The 21,166-nt window shown below is 43.6% G+C and overlaps 1 long non-coding RNA gene across 2 annotated transcripts in view; it reads right to left on the bottom strand.

Annotated features, from left to right (window-relative positions):
* LOC144817812 (uncharacterized) overlaps positions 1-21,166 on the bottom strand; it is a 126,993-nt gene that overhangs the window by 29,969 nt on the left and 75,858 nt on the right. For both annotated transcript variants that reach the window (XR_013606984.1, XR_013606985.1), the window contains exon 2: positions 1,029-1,163. This is a non-coding gene — a long non-coding RNA (uncharacterized LOC144817812). The remainder of the gene's footprint in view (positions 1-1,028; positions 1,164-21,166) is intronic.

Genomic DNA, 21,166 nt, shown 5'->3' on the forward strand with positions numbered 1-21,166 from the left:
ATATATTCATTTAATTACCATGCCTGTGTTAGGGCTGGGGAGGGGGCGGGGGGATGGGGTGTCTGTTTAATGTAAAATATCAATAAAGACTGTTTAAAAAAAATAGAAGTACAGCCCATTTCGCCACGTTTAGAGGATCAGAGCACATGCATTGGGCACTGAACAGCTGTGTCCCAGTGTGCAGAGTCAAAACCCCGACAACAAAATCTAGCAAAAATGTAGTGACCACACATTAAGGGGCATTTTCCTACAGCATGTATCATCATGGACAGCGAGAGGATCCCATTCACTGAACAGCATCTGCAGAGAGACATGCTTTTCACGAGTTACGGCTAGAGTAGCAAGTCTTTCTTTTTCTTCCCATAACATCTTATACATTTTATATATGTTGACATGGGCCTAGCTGCTATTGGTGGAGTGAAAAAATGAAATGCAGTATTTGTAAAGCGCGCAATTACCCGAGGGTGTCATGGCGCTGGGGGCCGTCGGGAAGATTAAACGAGCTATTGCCCAGTGTCACGTGGTGCTGGACTAAAATGCCGCTGGCCCCTGGGATCGAACCAAGAACCCCGTGGTCTGTAGTCAGGTGCCCTGGCCGCTGCGCCACACCTCTTCCCTACGGCTAGTGGCATTGGCTACTCCATCCCATTCATGGCTGTCTTTTACCCAATGACAGGAAGGGAGCCCAGGGTATGTCTCAGAGATTACAATTGGGCAGTCTTTCCATCACATGGTGTATGATCCATGTTTATAGACCACATGCTATGAAACAGATCACTGTGCATTTGTCGTTGTATTTTTAGAAAGGCCTAACAATTGTCTAAATGAAGACAGAGGCATCAGGGACACAGAAGAGTGTTCAAGAAACTAAAGGATTGGAACCTTTTGATGCCCTGTTTTGCAAGCCAGGTATATGAAGATATGTTTTTTTTTTGCATAATGGCCAACTAAAATAAACTGTAGAACACATAAATACAAAACATTGCCACAAATTCCAAATTGGTGATACTCGTCCTGTGTAATCATACCTGCGGTACACCACGACCAGCGACATGATTTCTCCGTGCCTCCCCGCGCATTTCAATAAACGGACGTGGTAGATTGGGATTAACACCACCGTTTGTAGATGACGGGCCTCCCCCCATATTTGCTTCTGCGATTTACTGTAGAAAAACATTGTCTTGTTAGCACAGATATTAAGAGAAAGCAAACATTTTAGCATTTTTCAAATCATTGAATATGTTGTCAACAATGGACCATTTAGCAAAACATTAGAAAAAGATACAGTCAAATTAATTTCAATCAGTTTTATACCTAATAAAAAATAAAACATTAATGAAATCAGAAACACCAGCGCTCAAACCTTCATATAGAAGTCAAATGAAAAAAAAAACTCAGACAAAATGGACATAAGAGGTAAGACGAAAAAAGGGGATTTAGATAAAAAATAATCTTAGAAACAGAGTTATCAAGCTACAGTCAAACTTGAAGAACTACCCACAAATTAAATGCAAACTATATTAAAAGGTTCCTTTCTTTTCTATCTCAAATACATATAACAAGAGATCACTATAGTAAATAATGCTACCTAGATGGTGGTTCCACATACATTTATTTAGTACAGAAAAGTAATTGAGCCACTGTGGTGGCAATAGTGAGGAAAGGCGAATGTGTTCTAGTGTGGTTGGAAGGCCAACCAATGATATTTAACAACTAGATAACAATATTTATGACTTCAAATTTAATATAGTTTTGCTGATATCTTCTCATTGTTTAGACAACATAGGTCATGAGGATAATATGTAAATCCTTTCACCATCACCCTCTCCACTCTCTAAATATATGATAAATCAATGTTTCTCTCATACTTTAAACAATTCACAATATACACTAAATGCTCCTGATTTTGGATGCACTAGTACAAAGTCATTTCTAGACCATGTGTGAATTTATGATCAATAACTGGGGCTTCTCCCTGTGCTTCAGATGATATATTTTAGGTTTTAGCAGTGGACTGAAACCTAAATTCACCCATTCTGGAATGTCCTATGAAACACTGGTTACCCGTATCTGTTGCCATGTCGTAGCTCCCAGACTTCTCCCTTCATGTGAATCTCTCCTCGAAAGCTTGCACCGCGCACTTTTGGGTGAGTAAAGTCACTGAACTGATCAGTAAAGATCATTGGTAAGGTGAAGCAGGTTGGCTCGCATTTGTAGCTCAGCACACTTGTAATAAAGCGGTGGAGTTTTTCGGCTCTTCATTGCCCAGCGCCAGGGGTGGCTCGGGTTGGTATTCGCACAGTAGTTCCAGTCTTTCCTCAGATGTGAGCCCCTTCCTGTAACAAACTCCCTGCACACTGCATAGATCATATTTGACAGCCAATGCTCTGAGGGCATAAGAACGCTGAAGTGGGCTCTGAAGTAGAAACCAAGAGATAGGGAAGTGGTGGCTGCTTGTCGAGCAAACTATAAGCTAGCTTTTAAAGTAAGAAAGGGGAAGTTACAACGCGCCACCTGGGCAGAACTCACAGAGGTGGCAGAATCTATTGATCCTGCTCGCTTCTGGAGAATAATCAATAACCCCTGTTTCTCAGACCCAAATAAGCCAGGGTTAAGCAACAATATCCTGCCACAGCAATGGCAGGAACACTTCCAGGGATTCCACAATCATCATGCTGCTCAGGGCGAACAGCAAACCTTAATCATGCCAATAGGTTGCAACCCGTTGTTTTTGCATTAGCTGAAGGAACCCTAGGCATAGAGGACCTTACGAGGAATAAGGCTCAGGGGCCAGACGGGATCCGACCGGACCTTTTTAGGTCTAACGTTGAGGTCTGGGCCCCTCTCTTAACAAGGGTTCTGAATGCAGTAATAAATACAACCATGCCAGAATCCTGGTCCTCTGCGATAATCTTACCAATCTTCAAGAAGGGCAATAGGGATAACCCACAGTGTTATCGACCAATATCGCTTATAGATGTTGCAGCTAAGGTCCTGGGGTGGGTGCTTTTAAACAGGTTGTTGGTCTGGGCCGAGGAGGCACAAATTATTGCGAATGTGCAATATGGGTTCCGATCGGGAAAATCCACCGTGGATCAGTGTCTCAACCTGTACCTCATTACTGCAAAATATACTATAGCAAAGGCTGGGGTGTTATATTTAGCCTTTATAGAACTCACTGTGGCCTTTGATCGTGTGAATCGTAACAAGTTGTGGGCTTTAATGAAGGACCTTGGGGAGGATACAGTTTTAATAAACATCCATCAGTCAATACATTGCAACACGACAGCAGCTGTAAGATACACAAAGGAGAGGAAAGTCACAGAGTTATTTAAGTGTTCTAGTGGGGTGAGACAAGGATGTATCTTAGCGCCATTCTTGTTTACTATATATATTAATGGGCTCAATGCCACCATGCGGAACATAGAGGCTGACATACCCAGATTAGGGAACAGAACAGTCCCAGTGCTGCTGTACGCAGATGACGCTGTGCTTTTGGCCCGCACCCCACATAGCTTACAGCTCCTAATAGATGGATTTCTGAAATTCATGAATGAGTTGGACATGTCCTCTAATTTAGAAAAATCATATGTGATGGAGATGGGTAAGAAGCCTATTAAAAAAACAATTACTTCATAGGGTCATACACCCTGGATAAAGTCCCAGCCTTTGCCTACCTGGGTGTCTTTTTTGATAACCATCTTAATTTTAAACACCTAATAGAGAAAAAATGTCTGACCTTGATTAAATCCACGGGTTCAATTGCAAATTATACTCCGAGGCTGGGTTGCTGGACCCCAGGTGTGATTTTAAAATTGTATAGTTCCATCTGTTGTGCCAAAGTCCTGTATGGTAGTGAGGTGTGGTGATTTGTTAAATCTACAGGTTTGCAAATGGTAAAGAATAAATACCTAAGACGTATGCTGAAAGTACCACATAGCACACCAGCATACTGTGTACACGAGAAGCTGGGGGAGGGGTACTTATCAGACAACGTGGGTGTGAAGCTCCTAGTACGTTGGCTGAAGATCTGGACTAATGACCAGGTTGCTCTGACAAGGATGGTAGTGCGTGATTGTCTCTCCTTGGAGCATGCACAAAAAATTCCATGGCTGAAATATGTCAGGGATTCTTTTGTTAACTTAGGTCGACAAGACCTATTTGACAAACCGGAGACACAAAAGACATAAGTGACATTAAAACACTGTATCGAGCATTTTCAATGGTGCAGCGTGAAATCATTGAACTGGGGAAACACTCTGTGAGAGATCATATCTTAGTTAAAACATCACAGAGTATAGAAGCTTACTTAACATTAATGACAAGTGCCCTTGATCGCTTTTTGGTCTCCCTCTTTAGATTAAATTATATCCATCTCCTATTATTATAAATCAAGAAGAAAGGGGGCCCTGCGGCTGTGTCAGTAAGTCTCCGCAGGACACCCTTCACTTAGTTTTACTCTGCCAGTACTATGCCTTCCACAGTAAATTGTTCTTAAAAGGCCTGCAAAGAAAAGTTAGGTTTAGGCAGGCAAGGGTAGCCTTGTTGTTTTTAAAATTGTCCACTGATGTTTTTACTCTTTATTGTGTGGCAAATTTTTTAAGAGTTGCTTTGAAGTTACGAACAACAAGGGGGGATTGAGTACATTCATGAGTTTTAATTCCCTGATGACACATAGTAGATCATGGTTTCAATATGATGTGCTCAATCCTGTGAGACTGTGATATACACTCTAGGGTAAGGTGCACAATTTTGCTGACTCTATTCAGGCACACACTTTTCTAAATAAACATTTAGCACAAGGAGGGGCACTCCTGGCTCTCTGGTGTACCAATGGTGGAAGACCCTGACAATGAGGTAGACTAGAGAGAGCCAGCAGTGGATCAGTAACTCTGGGCAAAACTGTAAACATGACAAACACTGATAGGATACTTTGCATCCATTGAGCGGATGTACGTCGTTACAACGCATGCTTTAACAACACATGCCTTTACGACGCAACTTTTACAACGCAAGTCGTTACAACGACTTGCGTTGGGGGGTGCTGGATAGTGAATAGTTTAAATTTACTATTCCAACTCCAGTCCCCGTGGATAGTAGGGAAGGTGTTGGATAGTAAATTAAAACTATTCCCTATCCTAGAGCGCCCCCCAACGCAAGTCGTTGTAATGACTTGCGCTGTAATGGTTGCGTCGTAAAGGTACTGCGTTGTTAAAGTTGCATTGTAAACGCTGTTCCCCCTGTTGAGCCTCTTCACAGAGAGTCCCAGAACGTAAACCAGATGTAAGATGTCGCCGAGGCTCATAAATTATTTGAGACCTCCATGCCTCACTACAATGTAAACTTTCCTCACTCAATCACGATTTTTAGGTCGAGCCTGGGACATCTGTAATGGAGTATGGACTTGACACCCCGCCCACTTTTCATCCATATTAGTCATTGGCTTGTGTCATTGTCCTTCGTAAAGGCTTGCTTCTGATTCTTTAATAGGCATATTAGTCCCCTGTGACTGTGGGGTGTAGGCGGACCGGAATAACAGGCGTGGAGGCCGTATGTAATGGGCTATCTCTTAGCCGATCTTTATTGTTTGTACACAGTTCAAGGGGAGGAGGAAGGAAGAACAGGGTATTGAGGTGAGTTTCTTGTTCGTCGTCGCGTTGGTGGTTCTGCGCAGAGGGAAGGCACTTGGCTGGAAGACGGTTGAGGGTTCTCCGAGGAGGGTTGGTCGGTCGTGCAGCGGGACGGTGGCTCCACGGAGGTATGAAAAATGAGAGAAAAAGAGGGCCGTTAGGTCTGTCGACATAGAACGGTATGAAGCCGGGGTGGTGATGGGAAGCCAAGCGAAAGTGAGGTAGGGGGGAGGGGGGGGGCAAGAGTTGGAAGGAGGAAGATGGGGTAGGTCGAAGGGTGACTGAGTGACAGGCCAGTGAGAGGACCATATATACATTCGTGCCAGTGACAACCAACGGGCTATGTACACTATCTTACAGTGCTGGGTGCAAGGTGAATAAGGGGCTAACTATACACAACAATATTTACACTTAAGGGGAGTCGGTACTCACTTGGCCCGCCGCAACTCTGTCCTCGAGTTGCGGCCGCTCTCCAGCTTCCTCCACCGGACTCCACCAGTCCTCCGTCCAGACCTCGTCTTCTCCTTCTTCTTCTCCGCTCGGCTCCCGGGGTTCTCTGGACGCTGTCCCCTGCCACGAGTCTTCCTGCTTGAACGCGTTGTTGTTCTCTGTTCCGGCTTTTCTGGGCTCCGCCTCTGGAAGGCGGGAGGTACTTCCGGGGTCGCGGGAGAGTCCTTCCTGGATTCCGCTCTCCGTGATTGGCACCTGCAACGAGGGAGAGAGAGGAGGAGTCCGGGTTGTTATGGGCGCCCGAGGACCATGTGTCGGGCACCGGGATCGTGAGGGAAGGCGCGGCTTCACCGTGGTAAGGGTCGTGGCACCTTCACATCCCTCCTTAGTACCACCTTGTCTTCATTTGTAACCTCCCATGAGGACTGGTCCTATTACTTCGGTTGTTACACTGTATTTCTTATTTAGTCTGAAAACACGATTTTCTTTAATGAGTTTCACCTACTGCAGGCACAACATGCTTTCCTGCAACATCCAGCGCGCCATGCACGCGTTCACTTTCCAAGCAGCCCTGGGCAATGGTGGCTGCTTCTTTGAAATGCAATAGGTTTCCCATTTACAAGAGTTTGAACTATTGACATTGTAAATGACAATACCTTTTATTTATGTTAATTATCAAAATAGATAAATAAAAGGGATTGTCATTTACAATGCCAATAGCTTAAACTCTTGCAAATGCAAGACCTATTGCATTGCAAATGCTTATTTTTATCTACTAGCTAGTCGAGTCTCACAAAACCATCTCTGTATTATAGTGTTAGTGTAATAGTAATACTAAAGTATTTCAAAGATATGGTTCTACATGATAAATGTACTTGGTGGAGACCCTCTAGCACAACATCTGTATTTTTCTGCATCCAACATGTAGCTATATATTGAGCTAAAGCGTAAATGAGAGATTCTTTTCTGACTACACAGTTTCTAGTGAATTTGCTGCATAGACAAACTCATTGTGAGCATTTATTGTAATATATCACACGTCTATCATGTGTAAAGAAGGCGAATTAGTGTAGATGATTTAGTTTTCCATTTTGAGGATAATGGACAATAGTTTGGTGGAATACTATTATGAAATACCTGTGTTTTTGTTGTAATATAGAGTGTTAATCACTCATATAAACCAAGGGGGAAATACATTCTAATGCTCACATATATAAACCTGGCTCAAATAAATCAGAGATATAGATGAGTTATTATGACAGGTCTTCTTCCAAGTAGGAATAAAACCCTGTTATGTGAGCTAAGCAATATTAGACAGCAGTTTTTTGGAAAATATGATGAATGTATTTGTGTATATAGTGGTGTTTATATAGCGGAGACCTGGCTGGGAAGTAATGGCGTGCTGGATAAGGGGAAGGACCTAAGCAACATTTGCTTACAGAGAGAGACACCTGCTAATTCTAGTATGTTTGTGGACTAGTGCTCCTTAACATAATGAGTTTCCAGTTTCTTCCTGAAATGCAGGAAGGTTGGAGCCATTTTGATGTCAGTGTATACATTTTTTCAGATACTTGGGGCACAGATGGAAAAGATTTTTTTTCTTCTATCACCTTCGGTCTCCAGTCTGGCAGTTTCATGGCTCCTGGCATTGCACTGTCCACCAGAGATTGTAAATTTGATGACAAAGTTTGTCAAGCTGAAGTCCTGGTAGGTGACATAGCCAGTCTTGAAGATGAAACTCACCTAGAGGAGGACCTGATGTAGTTCATCTGGCATTGGAGTGATCTGGCCAAACTTCTTGACACCCTTGCTGCGCTAACTTGATATACTTTAGGGGTGACAAAAAGGTGTCCAGAAAGCCAAAGAGTATTGCGTTGTCTTTATCCAGATAGGAAAGGAATAGGCATTGCAAGGTTGATCTAAAATATGTGTCTAGAAAGAAATGTATAACTTTTTCAGGAAGCAGAGCTGGTACCATGCGGTCTTTGGTTTCCTGGTCATGAGTTCTTTAAATGTGAAGCCAATGTCAAAGGTGAATACAAAGAATTTTCAACAGCTGTGTAAGATATTGGGGTACTATTCAAAGGGGGTGAGGACCCATCTTAAGCAATAACCACAACCCTTGCTAGGGTGAATCACTAAGGTCACTAAATTAACCTGAGCCCACCCCACTGGTAGTTATGGCATAGAATAGAGAGGCCAAACTTAAAGGTAACGTATAAAGTATTTATGCAGTACCATAACAGTAACAAAGTTGAAATGCAAAACAATAATGATCCCAAACCAATTTAGACAAATTGAGTAACATTTAATAAACAAAATGAAAAAAATCCAACAAGGGGAAATGGATATGTGAATTTTTAGAGTATTAGGTAGGAATACCACTATGAAGCATAAAGTGCCATTGATAGTCAATGGTCTCAGTAGACATGGACTTAGACGCAATTTGGCGCTGACCATGTTGGAGGACGGGTCGGCTAGACCAACAAGGTCTAAGATTTTACCTCTGACTTAAGTCCTCTAATTCCCAATGTATCACAGGAGTAGACTTCTAAAGCACCCAGGAACAACACAAGAAAATCCCAAACCACTTTAGAAAAATAGAATACATTTTAATTAATAAATGACACCAAAATGGCAAAAATCCAATAAGGAGAAATGCTCATTAGAATTTTTCAAATTTAAGGTTCAAAATAGTGTAAAAAATCATTATGACCCAACTGGGGTCATCTTGTTGCACTTCACCAGTACCTAGGATGAGTTAAGGCTGATCGCAATGAAGCACAGGTAGGATACAGAAACTATGGTTCACCCGGTCTGTAGTTTTACCCTCAGACTCAGTCTCTGAATGGAAGCCAAAATCTGTGGCGTAATGCTGTAGGTCAGCAATCTGTGGCCTAAGGGGCCTCCATTAAGTCATGTAGCCACTGGACAAGGTCCCAGAGAAACCGCTGACTTTTGGCAGGAAAGCAGTGAATGAAAAAATGGCAATTTTGTGTTTAAGGAAGGTGCCTCAGTGGCCAAAATATTTTTGCCACCTACGGCAGGTGAAGATTTCTATATTGTGGCTTAGTTACTTTTTTGCAGCTCGTATTCTTCCAGCAGAGCAAGGCTGCAGGCTGTAGCGGAACAAGTCTCTACAAGGCCTGATACCTTCTCTGCGAGTTCCCAGTTTCAAGAGATGCTAGGAAGAACACACTTTGAAACAGCCCATGGTTTCAGACTCTCAGGAACATCTCTTGGGGTCAAGACTCACTCCAGCATAAACCGCCAACATAGTCCATGGTAGGCCCAGTTAGACCTGGCCTACTGGGCAGCTGCAGGAATGGTTTCTTGTAGCTTGCTGTGTCCCTGTAGCTTGATCAGGAGGTCAGAATTATGATGGTTGATGTCCAATTTGTTGTCCTTGGTAAATGATGGTGAGCTGGTCAATCATCTAGGCTCTTCTCAGGATCAGTCCTCTTCTGATTTTCCACAGATCCAGTAGTTTTATGAGAAGGGTACTGTGAGTGCCATATTTATAACTGGCACCCGTCTAAGGGTGGGGGTGACTCCTGGCCCTCTCCCTTCCTAAATCCATGATGGCAAATCCTTTCTTCCTCTACGCAGAGCCAGCCTGTGTGAGCCCACCCCAGAAGTGTGGCCAGGTAATTGAGCAACCCATCCTCTGTGGTCACTTTAAACCAGTTTTAGGGGTAGCTCATCTCCCACTGGGATTGGTGCATGCCTAACTGGGAGAACAAAGCTACGGCCTGCCCAGGTATCAGCTAATATTTTCATGTGATAGGAGACACACTTACAAGGCCATAACTATAAAGCACCTGATAGGTGGGGCTATACTCTGGGGGCACACGCTGGATACACGCCAGGATCGCGAGGAGTAGGAATCCTGCCCAGAGTTGCTACGGCATACATCCCTGGGAAAACATGGAGAGACCCACTGGGCAGATTTGTACTCCAAACGGGGAGGTGGGATGGACGAATACTGAATCTGGGCTCTATATACGGCCCACCGGGGTTGCAGGGGGACACCAGATCTACCCTCAGGTCACAAATCCTAGAGATGCCACTTGGCTCGCTTATTCTGGGAGGGGACATTAACAATGTAGTCTCTTGCTCAGAAGATAGATGGCCAGGGAAGATGGAAACGCACACAGGGACCCCCCTGAAAAGCTTTACGGAGGCACTAGGGTGGAAAGACAAGTGGAGAGCCCATAATATGACAGTACGCCAATACACACACATATCAGCATGGCACAGGAGCTTGTCTGGAATGTATTACTTGTTTGACCTTAGGCAGGATTTACGGAGCTTCTAAGCAACACAGCACCTGTCGAGGGGCATCTCTGACCATTCACTGGTGGTCACTTGGTTTAAGGGACAAACAGCTGAGAGTATCTTGTCGCCCTGACCTGCGACCTAGCACTTGGCGGACAGGGAATTTGCAGGGCAGCTGCGGGAGGGAACTGAGCAATACTTACAGCAGAATGAGGGATCAGTGAACTCCTGCTGCGTACAATCATTAGTTATCTCAAGGATTGATTATGGATGCACAACCTTAGCAGGTCTACCAAAAATGTCCACAGCTCCACTAAAAGCATGCCTCAATGCAGCTGCAAGACTCATCACCGGAGCGGGGAAATTTGATCATATCTCTCCACACCTGAAATCGTTAAACTGGCTACTGTACAAAGCCAGAATCCAACTGAATGGCATGTATCAACCACAAAGCGTTCCACTACAAAACACTAAGATACCTGGCCCAGAAGATTGAGCTATCTGGAGGATGCAGACCAGCCAGGAATGCAAAGGAGCTGCTGCTGAGACCATCCATGTTCCGGAAGAAGAAAACGAATAACAGAGCTTTTCCGGAGTGGCTCCCAGAATTTGGAACTCACTCCCCTCAAATATTAGGAAAATTCCAAACACGGCAACATTCAAGAGGGAAGCTAAGATCTTCCTAATGAGTAAGGGCCCGATGTAGGTAATCCCAGATTACCGATTCTTAAATACCGAATCATACCGATTCGGTATTTAAGAACAGGCAAATGGGATGTAGGTAATTTTTCCGAAAAAATTACCAAATCGGTAAGTTTCGGTAATTAGATTCGGTAATTGCCATTCATTCCTATGGGCCTGGAGGCCCATAGGAATGAATGGCAATTACCGAATCGGTATTTACCGATTCGGTAAAAGGGAGAAACATTGAAGGGTGGCAGGGTGTCACTTTGACACCCTGTTGCACCCCTCAATTGTGTATGGGTGCACATGTTGCAGACATACATGCCCTAAGGGCATGTATGTCTGCAACATGGCACTGTAGGAAAAGCAAAAAAAATGCTTTTTCCAAGGTTTTCATTATTTACCACCAACTTGTAGTTGGTGGTAAATAACGAATCCTAAAAGGGGAAAAGCACTCATTTGAGTGCTCCCTACATAACAAAATCGGTAATTTACCAATTCGGTATTTTAAGGAATCGGTAATTTACAGTTTCCTTAAAATACCGATTCGGTAAATTACCGAATCAGTAAAATGCACACCTACATCTCATTTTCCAAATACCGGTCGGTAATGGCCGAAATTACCGAATTTCGGCCATTACCGACAGGTATTTGCCTACCTACATCTGGCCCTAAGTTCCTCAAATAGGCAAGGCATCACCACCACTGGGACATAGATGTTTCCAAAACAGAACAACAAATGGAAGTGAAGAGTAAGTCACATGCTATACTGAGGATAACCTGTGTCGATGCCATACTAATCCAGATTTATGGATGTAGAATGCATGGAAAAAGACAATTCGGAACTATTGGTACTGGAGTCACAATACAACTGGTACAGTACATTAGACAAGTCCAATAACTTCCATTGAAACCTTGAAGATAGACACTTACAGGAATTATACAGATATATGTCATTTCCGAACCTAACTCATACCTTGTGAAACTTTTAATATAGAACTTTATACCAAACCTACCTCATACCATTGAATTGTCATGCCATATAAGTTGTATATCGAACCTACCTCATGTAAACGTGAAGCGCTCTGATACCCAAGAGTCACGTTTGCGCTATATAAAACTCTCTAAATAAATAAATAAATATGGGAGGCATACAAACCGGTGAAAAGGGGGCAGTTTCAGGCCTTAGTTGTTGGGGTTAAGAAGAAAGAGGACCGAAACAGATGTCAGGCGCTTGAACAAAAAGTGTTGACTTTAGAACTGAACTAGTAAATGGGGAAGCACGGGAGAGAGTCAATACACCAGTTGCACATGGCTCATCGAGAGTTGCGAGACACAGTGGAGAATGCAGCGAGGGCCCATGCCTTATCGATCCAGAGGAGGCTTTACGACATTGGAGACAAAGCAACGAAGCTCATCGCCTGGCTTGATAAAAGGGACAGTGAAAGATGTTGGTGACCAAAATCCTAGACAACAAAGAGGAGTTCCATACGGGAGACAACAATATTGCCGAGGTATTTGCAGACTTTTATGAGGTAAGTATATGCCTCATAATCTGGAAGATCTAGTTCAGACTGTAAAGAGCTCTTAGACACAATGAACTTAAACACCCTGATAAAGGGAAGATAGAGAGACTCTAGACAGGGACTTAGCGGTAGAAGAAATAATGGGGGCCCTCCAGGAGCTCCAGTCGGGAAAGGCCCCCAGTCCGAATGGTTTGCCCCTGGAATTGTTCAAAAAGACAGCGACAAAGTTAGCGCCCCTTCTATTAAATATGTTCCTAGATGCAAGGGAGGCGGGAAGGCTACCAGAACCAAACAACGAACTGCCACCATATTGGTAATCCACAAAAAAGGTAAACCACTGGCAGAATGTGCCACATACCGCCCTATATCCCTTCTCAACGTGGGGACCAAAGTCCTGGCCAAAGTCCTTGCAACTCAATTAGCAGGCTTGATACCATTGGTGATCCACCTTGACCAATCCGGCTTCATGCCGAAGCGAAGCACTTGCTTGAATCTGAGACGACAATAAGGGGTGCTTCACCTGACGAATGATTATGGTGTAGACGAGGCAGCGGTTCTCTCCCTCGATGCCCGAATGGCCTGCAATAGAGTGGAGTGGAATTATATTTTGCAGTGTTACCCCGGCTGGGATTTGGCCCTAGCTTCTGCGCCTGCATGCATCTAATCTATGAAGCACCACGGGCCAGGGTGCTAGTGAAAGGCTGCACCTCCCGCGTGATGGAACTACAGAGGGGCATGCAGCAAGGTTGTTCGCTGTCTCCCATGATCTTCGCCCTGGAGCTGCTGGCGGCCTGGGTTCGAGGTGACCCGTTAATCCGGGGAATTAAAGTGGAAGACAACTGGGAGGCAAAGATATCCCTCTATGCGGATGATATCTTACTTTATGTGACAAAGCCCCGGTTCTTGATCCCGGGAATTCTGCAAATCTTTGACCTCTTTGGGAGATATACAGGCTACCAAATTAACTGGGACAAGTCTTGGATTTTCCAGCTTTCCTCAGGCCTCCTGTCATTACAATCCGGTTGCCCAGCCCCAATGTCAGCAGATGGGTTCAAGTACCTAGGGATCCATATCACCAAGGATCAGAAACAATTTTTTCTTGTAATGTTCTCCCCCAGGTCAACCTTTTTCAGGCAGATGAGAACCACTTGCGCACGCTGCCCCTTTCGTTGATGGGACGGGCGGTCATTTTTTAAATGATGACTTTCCTGTGTATGCTTTACATTTTCCAGAACAAATCGTTCAAGATTCATGAATCCTATTTCTGCCGAATTAACAGCATCCTGAGGTCTCTATTGTGGGACGGGGGGCACCCCGAATTTCCCTGGCAAAGCTGCAGTGGGATGTCTATGGCGGGGGCCTGACGTTCCTAGACCTCCGAGCCTATTACTGGGCTTCCCAGTTTACCATGGGTGTTGGGGGACCGAAAGGAGCCCGCATACAGGGTGGATCGTCTGGCCATGGAAAGCAGGGGCTACCAGGCGATCCTGTGCAGCACTGTCAGGGGGAACTCCCACCCCACACGCTGGCAGTTGTGCAGCCATGGAAAGCATCCAATAGGTGCCTGGGCTGGGAGCAGAAGCTAACAGCAAAAACCCCATTTTGGGATAGCGACTGTCTGGGTGAGGTCAAAAAACTTGTAGGATACCCAAAATGGCAAATAATAGTAATAGAGAGACTGGCTGACGTGTGGAGAGCAGGCACTCCCGTAGCATTTGATGTGTTGTAGGCGGAATACGAATTGACACATGGTGAAATATTTCAATACAGGCAACTACAACATGCTTTCAAATGCCACTGAGCAGAGGGGGAACTCCTTCCAGACTACTCTCCCATGGAAGACAGACTGATACTAGACCCTATGCCCTCCAAGGCAGTTTCCCAGACTTACAAGAAGATTATTACTAATATGCCGGCCTGCCTTACCTCATTTAGAGAGGCTTGGATGGTAGATGTGGGACCCCTAGATGATGAAGAGTGGAGTGAGGCACTGAAGAGCCATAAGGGCTTGATGCTGCCTGTTGCAGTTGTGGATACTGCATAGATCCCACCTATCAAGGTCAAGAGTGTTTAAAATGGGTCGGGCAGATTCTGCCGAGTGCACTAGGGGTTGTGGTGAGGTGGGCACGTTTTTCCATACACTCTGGACCTACACTCGTGCTCAGAGGTTTGGGACTGAAACAACTGAGATAATGGGGGTGGGAGCGGGTGCACCTGTGCCGCTTGAGGCTAAGTGGCTACTGCTGGGAAGGTCCATGGAAGAGAGGTGGCCCAGACATACAGAGATCTGGCTCAAAATGGCAGCGGGATGACCTAACGCAATCTCACTAGGCTGTGGGGGGCGGGCAGGCCCCCTGAAACCAAAGACCGGAAAGAAGACCTAGACTGGGGCAGATAGCCGAACAGACAGTATACCACTCCTGGGGCTGTCCATGCAAATTAAAAAAGATATGGGGCCCATGAAAATGATATCGGGGCACAGCTGACATAAACGGGTATGGGAAAGGAGAGGTGACCACTGCATAACAAATTGGGAGGCAGTGCCTTAAACCAATGCCAGTGCTTTGGGACTAATTCAAGAGGTGGGGGAGGGAGCACAATGCAATGTAAAACAATGAAAGGCCCACTGCATGCTCCCCGGGGTTGGTATATTGTTATGCTCTTGAGGACTTGTGTGTTAATCAACTGCTTAATAAAAATAAGTTTTAAAAATATATCTATTTGCCAGTGATAGTCCAGGCCTCTTTGAAGTTAATCAGGTTCCTGGACACAGCCCAAATGGTATTCCTGCCAGAGGAACAGAACACCTAGCCACACCCAAAACCTTGCCCTGCTCTGGCAGCAGTTCCTGCACCTCATCAAAGAGTCTATTCAGCTGTCAGATGACAGTTGGAGCTCTTGCAAATTGGTCTCCATAGGCTATACGCAGGAAAAGGTAACTTTATCTAAGAACCTTTTCGTTAATAGTTATTTAAAAAACAATTTTACAATTAAATTGGATTTTCAATAACTATTTAAAATGTTTGTGAATTATATTTCTATGTGTTTCCTACCTGACATTAGCTTTATTAATTATAATAACATAACACGGTGTGTTCCTATGGACCAGCCAACCTTGCTACAGCAATAACAGTGTTTGGGGCTTTCTCACTGTAATGACATTTAACATGAAACTTTTACATGTCCTACTTTTAAATACCATGCGCTGTGCTATATGGGCAGTAAGGTCTATTAGGGATGACATATTTAATATTTAAAAGGTAGGTTTAGGCCTTTCAAAGGTGTTATTTTGACAGGTCAAATTTACAATTTAAATCGGCCAGGATACATATGGTAAGTCTGCAGTCATGTCTACACTGTCACTACTGCGGATGGCACAATGGGTGCTGCAGTTGACTTTAGGCATTTAACTCACAGGCCCTGGTTACACATTGTACCATATGCTAGGGTCTCATAGGTAAGTTAAACATGTCTTTAAGAGAGACACCAATTTAATCATGTTGAAAGAAGGAGCCCAGGCCCTTTAACATTGGCAATAGTAATTAGCACAGAGTTCTACAGCCAGTAAAACAGTTAAGGTAAAAATCTGGAAGTATACCACCCAAAAGATGGTAATTTCCAACAATCTGTCAGCTTAGGGTAAAGCGGTCAAGGTTCATCTTGGACAACCAGACTTGAATCTGTTGTTGTTTTGCCATGCTGTGCTGGCGACAGAGGAATTCAGTCTTTGACGGGTTAAGCTTCAGGTTGAGCTTGACAACAGGCTCTGGATGAGTTTCAGTCAGGATTTAAGTTACTGAGTGCCACTGATTGAGGATATTTTAATATAGACTTGAGTGTCATTGCCATATTGATGGCTCTTTATATTATTTTTGGCAGGTAACAATCTATCTCAAGAGTTCGATGTTGTAGTTAAAGATGATAGTGGAGTGAATAGAACTCTTTGTACTCCACAGGAGGTGGGGAGTTCTAGGGATCTTGCACTTCCGATCTGTATGTATTGGTGGCAATTGGCAATGTAGGAGGTGATCCATTACAGAACTGTGTTAGAGAAGCCCATGCATGTTTCCTGGCTTTGGATCAGGGCTGTGTTAAAGGATTCATAGAAGTCGAGAATGATCAGTAGGCATGGGTCATTTCAGTCATTGATGAGGATGGCATCATAAACCGCATGTTGCAGTATGGTCTGAAAATTTCTCATGCTGATCTGCTCCTGTGACAGGAATGACACTTCTTTTATGCTGATCTTTCCTTCAGATAGCAAATGGGTGTTGGTATGGAAGTTGGTGAGATCCTCTGTGCCCAGGGTTGGTTTCTTCAGCAGGAAGAGGATCCGCCACCTCTTGAAGGCATCTGGGAAGGTTCCTTTAAAGTAAGGGGCCTTGATGATGATGAAGAGGGATGTGAAGGCATTTCTTTTGAGAGGCTTTGTCACAGCCCTTGTATGTCTTGCTGTTCGACAGCAAGGTCAATCCCAACTTCTCTCTCTGTAGGTTAGCCCACTTCCTGTATATAACAACAGACTAGTAGAGAAAACATATTTGAAAAACATAAAGGTGATATGGGAGTGTGTGAGAAAAAGAAAAAGATAGAGAGAGACAGACACGAATGTATGACGTTACAATGCATACATTTACAATGCATGCCTTTACAATGCAGATTTTACATCACAATATCCTTTACAATGCATACATTTACATCGCATACCACTACAACAAATCTTTTAAAACTACACCTACAGCGCATTCCATTAAATCGCATTATACCCTTACAACGCATACCATTACAACGCATACCATTACATTGCATTTAAGGTTAGTGTTGGATAGTGTAGGGGTAAAAATGACTATTCTAACTCCATGGGGTGTAACAGTAGGGTAAGTGTTGGATAGTGTAGGGGTAAAAACAACTATTCTAACTCCAGGGGGTGCAACAGTAGGGTAAGTGTTGGATAGTGTAGGGATACTATGCTTTGTAATGGTATGCGTTGTAATGACATGCAATGTAAAACCTGCGTTGTAGACACATGCAATGCTGTGTCATGTGTTGTAGTGACATGCAATGTAATGGATGCGTTGTAAAGGATGTTGCGATGTAATGACTGTTGTAAATGTAGTGTGATGTAATGGTTGCATTGTAAAGGTTGTTTCCCGACAGACACACCTTCCAGCAGGCTGGGCGGTGGAACACTACAAGTTACAGGATGGCACAGCATCACAGAAGTGAACTAAGGATCACAACATCTTTCATGTTGGAAGGAGACCACCCAGTAAATAAATGATGGCACACAAAGATTTCACAAGACATAGAGATTAGATTAGATACAGAGATTGGCAGTAATTACTGCATACAGGAGCTGCAGTGTAACTAGCCCACAGACAAACTTGAAACATTGTCTGAGAACAGAAGGAGGGAAGTGCTCCACTTCACCTGGAAGCAGAATTGTGCTAGACACACAGAAGGGTGTCCAAGAAAAAGTCCAAATACTGGTTAAACAAGAGGGGCACAGGTGAACAATCAGGTGACAGGAGCCAACAAGGGCAAAAACCACAAAGATTAGGGACCAAATATAGGTGCAATTGGTATGAAAAGTGAGGAAGTCAAAAGGACTGATGATTCAAGATAGATAGTCTATGGGTCAGATGGATCTTTATAGGGCTATCCCTAATCTGACTTGGATGTCAAATACTGACCCTGTAGAGGCTTGTATATTTCAAATTGATTAATGAATCAAGATTCGCAAGTACAGAGCATATATCTATTAATCAGCTCCACTCAATTAATGATAAACAAAAGTAGGCAACAGCAATTATTTCCAAAAACATATACAATACTTTTAATGTATTGTATCATTTCTAATTATTATATTCAAAGTTTGCAAATCAATACACAATTATATACATTATACTTTATACATTGCCCCGTATAGACCGTGCAGTAGAGAAAGGGTGTGAAAGAATGTGAACGTGATAAGAAAGGAGGAGAAATCACACAAAATTTATAAAAAAGGAGACATTTCAATATTTTCCAAAAAACAGAATCCAGACGGCAAATCCCGGACCTGATGTAACCTAGCCACTTAAATTAATCAGATCTCTCTCTATTATTGTCCTCAGACAGAGATGTAATTAATATCTGCACTATATCATGGAGAGGGAAAATATAGCGGTCCAGGTATAATATAAATGTCGACCTTTCGACTCGTCTTGTGGCCTTGCGGTTAGTGAAGCCTGGGCCATGCGAGTCTTCTTCAGGACAACATGTAACGGGGCAAAAAGGGATCTTATTGGTAACCCCTTCTCGGGGATAAGTGGTCTCGTTTCCCACTCCGATTGGATCAGTCAATATAATCTTAAAACGTTCCTGTTTTACATACTGGTAAGATGACCAGAGTTCTCATCAATGGTCTAGAGTTCTCCTGTCACTGTAAGGTGTTCAAATCGTTATTCCATATCTTGTCACCGTTATGCGTTTAATGATTCCAGAACCCCATCCTGAGTTATTACGTGACCTCTACAGGAAAACCTATATAGGGGAATCCTCAAGCTTGTGAGGTTTTTAATTCTTCCTCTTCTTAGGGGTACATATCCTCCCACAGATGGCGAAACTGCCCAACACAAACAATTTCCAGACGTCAGGTGGCGTTTTATCCGGAGAAATCTCAAATCCAATAACTAGGACGACCAGGGCTGCTCTCAGTCAACTGGCGTCTAACCCGTTGTAAAGGATGTTGCGATGTAATGACTGTTGTAAATGTAGTGTGATGTAATGGTTGCATTGTAAAGGTTGTTTCCCGACAGACACACCTTCCAGCAGGCTGGGCGGTGGAACACTACAAGTTACAGGATGGCACAGCATCACAGAAGTGAACTAAGGATCACAACATCTATCATGTTGGAAGGAGACCACCCAGTAAATAAATGATGGCACACAAAGATTTCACAAGACATAGAGATTAGATTAGATACAGAGATTGGCAGTAATTACTGCATACAGGAGCTGCAGTGTAACTAGCCCACAGACAAACTTGAAACATTGTCTGAGAACAGAAGGAGGGAAGTGCTCCACTTCACCTGGAAGCAGAATTGTGCTAGACACACAGAAGGCTGTCCAAGCAAAAGTCCAAATACTGGTTAAACAAGAGGGGCACAGGTGAACAATCAGGTGACAGGAGCCAACAAGGGCAAAAACCAGAAAGATTAGGGACCAAATATAGGTGCAATTGGTATGAAAAGTGAGGAAGTCAAAAGGACTGATGATTCAAGATAGATAGTCTATGGGTCAGATGGATCTTTACAGGGCTATCCCTAATATGACCTGGATGTCAAATACTGACCCTGTAGAGGCTTGGGCAGCGTGTCTTAGACCCAACCCAGGAAGTTTCTATCCTCCATGATTATAGTTTCTATTGTTTTATCCTTCACCTTCCCCCATGTGACATTTTCTAATTCTCTTCTGTCTGGGGTACCTTTCGAAGAGATCTAAGAGGCTTGATGATTATTGAGGGATGGGTGTTTTCTTCATCAGACATGGCTTTGAGAAAGTTCAGAATGCTGGAGAGATCCGCATTAGAGAAGGTTGGAAATCCACTTGGAAGCTAAGGGGGTGAGGGTGCTGGCAGTGTATATATATTTTTGTCGACAGGAAAGCTAATTCTGTTAAACTTCTTGGTGAAAAGGTGATTTCTGTCTTTGCATTTGTCGATTTATGGAGGGATTGGTGGGCCTGGTAGTGCATTGTGGAGTGGAAAGTTATGGTGCAGCAACGAGGGCAGCATACTTCGGAACACAGAGTTCACGGTTCAATCTCCGGCTGCGGTGGCTGCTCACTCTGCCGGACTGTTACTTGAATCAGGCGTGTGTAACGATCGGTTGACTCTTTCAAGTTCAGCAAATTTATATACCCGTCCAATAGGGAGACTTAAGGGCAAGTCGACTAGCACTGATTGAAGTGTCTTTTAGTTTAACACGACATGTATCCCCTTAAACAATCAATGTATGCTAACAGTTATTCTAAGCGCATAAACATTGTCGATTCACACAGAGTAATACTCTTGAACGCTAAGCACTCTATATGCTATTACTGGCAATGTAAACGCTAAATAAGACTTCCGTTTTAAACATACTCAGGAGGGAGTCTTATGAACAGGAATGAAGATTTACTTGGTTCTGTTTGATAAAATAAGGCTCCGTATGACTAAATTTGGGAGTTTACCACTGCTGACAAGGATGGTGTTATTTGTCCCAAAATGCACATACTTACCATGAAAAGAAGGTCTCGTAACATTGGTTATGTCTATGCCTTCTTTTTGTTTTTAATAGAGCGGTGTTTCATCCCCCTGAGCCGCAGCCAGGTGACGTGAGGCTTTACCTTCCTGTTAACTAGGTAAGCAGGAACAGATACATAGTTCAGTATACTGTACTGTCGGTTGTGAATTATGTGATGTCACTGGCTGAATGGCGACTGTGCTATACTTGGATGTCAACATTTAAGACACCAACATCTTATGTTCTTTGTATTCCTTTTTTATTAGATGAAACCAACATCATCTAACAACAGTGGTTGCAAAATCCACTGACAGGAGGTGTAACCAGAAAA

Source organism: Lissotriton helveticus, chromosome 2_1, assembly GCF_964261635.1.
Source record: "Lissotriton helveticus chromosome 2_1, aLisHel1.1, whole genome shotgun sequence".
Taxonomy (NCBI): domain Eukaryota; kingdom Metazoa; phylum Chordata; class Amphibia; order Caudata; family Salamandridae; genus Lissotriton; species Lissotriton helveticus.